Source organism: Pinus tabuliformis, chromosome 9 (assembly GCF_031772625.1).
Source record: "Pinus tabuliformis cultivar Carrire ecotype Pingquan chromosome 9, CPIR1, whole genome shotgun sequence".
NCBI lineage: Eukaryota > Viridiplantae > Streptophyta > Pinopsida > Pinales > Pinaceae > Pinus > Pinus tabuliformis.
In genome coordinates, this window is record NC_142307.1 from 64,255,446 (window position 1) to 64,262,212 (window position 6,767).

General features: G+C 40.4%; 1 pseudogene; it reads right to left on the bottom strand.

Annotated features, from left to right (window-relative positions):
- Positions 1–3,828: 3,828 nt before the first annotated feature.
- On the bottom strand, positions 3,829–6,504 carry LOC149147126 (pentatricopeptide repeat-containing protein At3g26782, mitochondrial pseudogene; annotated as a pseudogene).
- Positions 6,505–6,767: the final 263 nt, after the last annotated feature.

Sequence of the window (6,767 nt, forward strand, 5' to 3'; positions counted from 1 at the left end):
TTCTTCAGTTCAAGATTCGGTCACTACGAATCCTCCATAGCTCATCAAGTGCCTTCTCCTCCTCCAACTGTTTGTTGCGCTGTTCCAGGTATGTAATGGTCCATTGTGCACCCTCTAATCTCCTCTGTAAGGCATCATTTTCAGCTCTGAGATGCTGAATGACCTCCTTTTCCTCTTGGCTCGGAGAAATGGCCTCAAGATCAACAAGCTCAATATCTGGAACTCCTGATGGCCCCTCATCAATCTTGGGCTGCTTGCCCCTCTGTGCTGCCTGTGCTGCTGAAGAGAGCGAGGCCCCTTCCACCTGATGTGGAGATAACACTTGCTGAGCTGATGATGAAGGCGAGACCCCTTCCACCTGCGGTGGAGATAGTACTCGCCTAGCTGCTGCAAATAAGGCCCTCGGGCCTTTCTGATAGGTGACCAGAGGTGAGGAGCTGACATGTCTAGTGACAGGGATGTCATGCTGCTGTGATGGTCCTCCCTCCTCATGAATAATCTCAGGATGTGGTGAGGGTGGTGCTGTGAAAAACTCACGAGAGATGAACTCCTCCCATGAGATGCCCTGCTGAGTCAACTGATGCAATACTACTAGCTGAATCAAACCATAATGATAAAGGCTCCTGTACTGCTGTGCCGGGCTCTTCCTCTGTAACATGGGCACCATCCTCTGAATGTTCTGATAGAAGAAAACAGGGATGTTCATCATCCTCACTCAGGTGAAGTGCATCAAGAGGCGAATATGATATGAATATACCTGTGAAAATCTGCCCTCACAAGTAAAATAATGCATGATGAGCCTCATCATGGGAGCATACTCGCTCCTGAGAAACCTGAACGGAAACACACCTGCCAAATGTCTCATGAATGGTGGCCGGACAAAAGGCTCAAAGTGAACATTATCCAGCACCTTGCGTTTATTCCACACCTCCCCAACATTAGGTATCCCAGTGGCATGTGAGATCACCTTGGGTGTCAATGTAAAATCCACCCCTGCAAGGTTGACATGTCCATCATGCAAGTGTAAAACAAAAAGGCGAGCCAACTCTCTGTGGTGTTGAATCCGAGAGATCCTCTCACAGAACTCATAACAAGACATATACTGAAAACATGTGACTGCCATAGGACAAGCCTGTAACTCTGCTAAAGATGTGGGCTCCTCTCTCTTATGATGTCCACCCTTACCGCCCTTATGAGGCCTCCTCTGTACCTCAATCTCTGAAGCTGATGACTGGTCATCACTTTGCTCATAGGTTTCGGTTTCTGACATGTTTAAAAGAGCAAAGTGGACAAAATGTATTGTTGCTTCTGCTTTATAAAATGTTGATTTCTATGCTGTTTCAAGGGGACAAGGACATGAGGGAAATGTTAGGGGAGGGACCTTTTTACAAGGAATTGGGAATATATGAATATAACAGGGAATTTAAGGAAAACATTGCAAACAGTTATTGCATATAGGAATACATGTTTATAATCAGGAATATTGGGAAATCATTTGCAAAAATCAATGCATATGGGAATACATGTATAGAAAGTGAACATATGGGAATATGCATACATGCATTAACAGGGGAAGATAGGGAAACATATTTACAAAACTCTTTACATATTCACCAACAAATTCTTGTGTTTACACATGCATATGGTGCAGCAAGATTAGGGTTTGAGTTTTTTGATGCCTTGGGAGAGGGGTAGGGTTTGCATTTTTAGTGATTAGGGAGAAGGGAGGGTTTGCATTTTATTTATAAAATAGTATGGGAAAATAGATATAAATACAAATGTGAGTGGAAAGGGGAAGTAGGGAAACAATTACAAAGGGAAAAAAAAAAAAACCTTGAAACAACACAAACCCTAGCACATTTTAACCATTAATATTGCAGTCATATGAAGCCTCTTCCACTTGCACAATTTGATTCTTAAACACAAGCATGAGGGCCTTCAATCATAACCAACAACCAAATTGAAGTGTAGAGGGCTTACCTCAAACCACTTGAAGATTTGGAGGGAGTTTGAGCGATTTTGAGTTGAGTTTGCAGGGGAAACGTTGACGGGTCGCGCGCCTTACCTAACGGGTCGCGCGCGCTTGACGGGTCAACAACACTGCTGGATGCTCGCTGACGGGTCGCGCGCCTGTCTTGAGCCCGAATTTGACCAGATTTTGCCCAAAGCTCTTGGATACTTGTTCACTCGCACTTGCCAATGCCTTGGATGCATAATGAGAGTAAAAGGAGGGAGATTGGGTTTTTATAAACTCCATTTGAAAAAATTTCATGCTCAAACCCACTTTCTAAAGTTTCTCATTGACACTTTATAAAACTGACTTTTTGGCTTTCTTTGTCCTGAAATTGACTCATTTAGTGCTTTGACTTGATTCTTTTTGCAGGTAGATCATCTGAGGGATCTAGGCAAGGGGACCAAGGTTGCTGAACACTTTTGAAATTTCATCACTTTTTACAAAAATTTAAAATGACCTTGGCTTTAAAAACAGAGTTTTTAAATCCAAGGTGAAAATTAACTGTACAATATTGAAATTTGTGAAGAAACACTTTTAAAATCATCCCTCTGGCTTGCTGGGCACCATTTGACCTTCAGAGACATGACCTTGTAATCCATCTTGACCAAAACCCTAGACCTAGGAATTTGACCTTATGACAAAACAAGAGACCTTATGACAAAACAAGACAAGCTTTGAGAGAGCTTAATGACTGAAATGATCTGATCCGGCAATGCCAGGAGGGGGACAATGACACCAGCTCCTCCATCAAGGTTATGGCATGCCTAATGGGATGCAAAAATTAACACTGATGAGACACCTACCTATGCAAATGCAAAGAGTTTTGATCGCTGATGGAGGGCTCAAGACCGACTCTAACATGACCTATGTGAAAATATCGTGTTTCGTTGAACAATTTTTTCTTTAACAAAAATAATAAAGATTGTTTTAGATGTTTGTGCTTAGTTATCTTACTTCTCCATCTTTCCAACTCTTCAATCAGAAGCTCCAAGAACTAGATTATTATTCTCTTTCATTTTTTTAAGTTTGGCATGCATTTTTGGGATGTCATTGTCCTCTTTCCATTTTTTCACTTCAACATCTCTACTTCTCACATTCTCAAGGGCTTGAGAGCCATGATCAATCAAAGAATTTTCTCCTTTGAAGTATCACTCTTCAACCAATAGAAAAGCGTGTTTGCATCCTTTGCCCAGTCGGGAAATGCAATGCCTGTTCTTTTACTACCATTCTCTTTCATTCTAAAGGTATCTTGTTGATTGGCAAGTTGGAAACAATTCCATAGTCAAGTTTTTATTTTTTATTGACCTAGATAGAGTGTAAAAGCTAGAATTTCACTGGCCAAATAGCCTTTACCAAATGAAAGCACATATTAAATAAACACACACCATCAAAACTGATATGAAATACCTTGAAATGTATGAGGTTTTGGTTGGAAAAAAAGAAAAAAAAAACTAATATACATCAATGATTGTGAAAGACATGTTATGTGTTGCTTATACCTAATCTACCATAACAATCGAAAGACAGTGATACTATAAGCAAAGAGGTATGCTAATCAACTTAGCACATATCATTTTTTACCATTTAACAAGGAATGACCTAAATCAAACACCATTCCAAATGCTGTTCAAATGATTATCAAATACCATAGACAAAGAGACTGTTATGGATCTAGTATTATATACATGATTCTATTTAAGTAATATTGTCAAACATCATGTGGAACTCTCAATGCAATTGTCTCGTCTATTTTATCATCGTCATGTATGTCCATTTTCTATCGATCCTCTCATTTCATCGCAATTATAAGAATCTTAGCAAAAATTCAAGATCATTATATTACAAAACAATTATATCAGGCTTGTAAACCCACTATGTAATTGCTTACATAAAACGTTATGTTTTAGAGTTCCCAGAAGGGTTCATACGAGCGCCCAAGTCATAAAACTCGACCCCATGGTGCATATGCTAACTTGTATATATCATAAAGGTTTTACATATATAAAAACTATATTGGGTTAATTATTTCCCACAAGTATAGAATGTTGTTTATGGGAGTGTTATTTAAAGCTTGAAAATATCATCATATCCAAATAATCACCCAACAGATGTCAGCACATGCCTCTCTCTCTTTATCATAGTATACCTAATAAAGGATTAGTATGCACATATTAGTTTGAAAGTTTAATGTTCTTCAGTGCAGCTAGCATCACCAGTAATCTCCACAAGAACACTGTCCATCTTTAAAGTGGTGGAACCTGTTTGTATCTCTCAAAATAATTTCTCTCCTCACAATCTTGGAGATGAACTTGGCAGCATTGTGGCAGTCACTACACACTCTAAGGTTCTTCCTGACAAGGATGGGGGTGCCAGGGCTTGTATTGATGATCCCAAAAGCAATCGCCAGCTTTTCACTATGACTGGATAGCATGTTTTCCTTTACTTCCTCCTCCACATCATGCAGCACAAGATTTGTTTTAGGCACATATCCGGCCTCCTTCATTTGTCCATACAAGGTTTCCAACATAGCATAAATTTTTTCAGATTGAGAATGAGTTGTGTCTCTGACGAGGAATGTATGAACCTCTTTATTTACCTCAATAAAACTCCATCCTGGTTGCTTCTTTACTTCTCTCTCTTTCATCATTGTCCTCAACTTTGCTACATCCTCCCACCTGCCTGCCTCAGCATAGATGTTTGACAACAATACATAACATCCAGCATTGTTTGGTTCTAATTCAAAAAGGTGTTTTGCTGCTTCTTCTCCGAGCCTAATGTTGCTGTGAATTCTGCAGGCCCCGAGCAAAGCCCCCCAAACGTCAGCCTGGGGTTCTAATGGCATCCTTTTTATAATGTCATGTGCTTCATCCAGATGCCCGGCTCGGCCAAGAAGGTCAACCAAGCATCCATAATGCACCATGTCAGGTGCAAGGCCATAAACGGACTTCATGCACTCGAAGTATTGCCAGCCCTCATCTACTAAACCAGCGTGAGAGCAGGCAGTCAAAACACCAATGAACGTGATATGATCTGGCTTTGTGCCGAGCTGTTGCATTTGGGAAAAAAGGGCAAGAGCATCCTCAGCATGTCCATGAATTCCATATCCCAAAATCATTGCATTCCATGAGACCACATCTCGACTTGACATCTTGTCAAACACTTTTCTAGCAATGCCTATGTGTCCACATTTTGCATACATATCTACAAGTGCAGTGCACACAACAACATCGGATTCCAATTCACTTCTTATCGCATAACCATGGATCTGCTTACCTTGTTCTAGAGCAAATAAATCAGCACAAGCACATGCTGGCAGAACACCAACCATGGTGGCTGAGTTGGGTTTGATGCCCTGAACTTGCATTTCATTGAAAAATGCCAAGGCTTCACGTGGATGGCCACTTTGAGAATACCCAGCAATTATGGCATTCCATGACACAACATTTCGATAAGGCATTCTTTCAAACAATTTGTGGGCAATGTTCACATTGCCACATTTAGCATATATGTCGACAAGCCCGGTGCCCACAAAGACATCAGACTCAAAACCACTTCTTATTACGTAACAGTGAATCTGTTTACCTTGTTCCAGAGCCAATAACTCAGCATACAAAGGCAGAATACTAACCATCGTGAATAAGTCGGGTTTTACACCGTGAACTTGCATTTCATTGAAGAATGCCAAGGCTTCATGGGTTTGGCCATTCCGGGAATAACCGGCGATCATTGCATTCCATGACACAACATCTCGTTCAGGCATTCTGTCAAACACTTGGCGTGCATCCTCCAAACTTTGGCACTTGAAATACATTGAAGTGATGGCAGTACCCACAAAAACATCTGACTCGAATCCCATCGCGATTATATCTTCATGAATCTTCCTGCCCGCTTGAAGATCTGATATGCTGCCGCATGCATTGAGTACATAAATAAATATCGATCTGCCTGGTTCTACGCCTGCGCGTCGCATTTGATAATACATTCTCAGAGCTTCGTCGCATAAGCCATTCTTTACGTAATTTTTGATGAGGTCGTGCCATAAGAAAACATTGTGGTGTTTGTGTTTGTGTATACCCGTTTGTGGGCATTGCTTTTGGTTCGCACCTGCTGAAACTTCTCTCTTCTTCTTCACTTTAGCTGCCGTTACAACGACAGTTGACGTGGGAGTACGACGATAACCCAAAGAATGAGAATTCGTATACGAATATATGGGCAGATGCAGATGGCTGTAATTATGGCATTTACGGAGTGAAGTTTCTATAGGAGATGTGGACAAAGAAGATGAGAAAATTGGCAACTGATCCATCCTACACAGAAAAAGGTTTTGCCAGAAACTCCGCACAGGTAAAGATAAGACCTTGATCTTGTTTCATCTCGCCAGACGTTTCATTCAATTACGCGTCTTCAAAGTGCCATACTGATTTCCACTGATCATCAAACTTTTGATTCTGAATTTTTATGTTGTTTTAGCTATATAGCTTAATCCAATGTACAAATTTAATACATTGATAAAAATAGAAATAGATCAACAATACAAGTTGTTTAGCTATGAGGTTTATACCACTTGGTTTCATAGCTATGAGGTTTATACCACTTGGTTTCAGTTATATGTTCAAATTTTATGTCTCAATATGTTCAAAATGTCCAGGGATTGAGGATGGAAGTTATTTCAGGGGAATTAAATCTTTAAAGGAGCATCTAAGCTTGTCAAGCTTCACACAATCTAGTGATAACCATCCTATTGTGAGTGAAT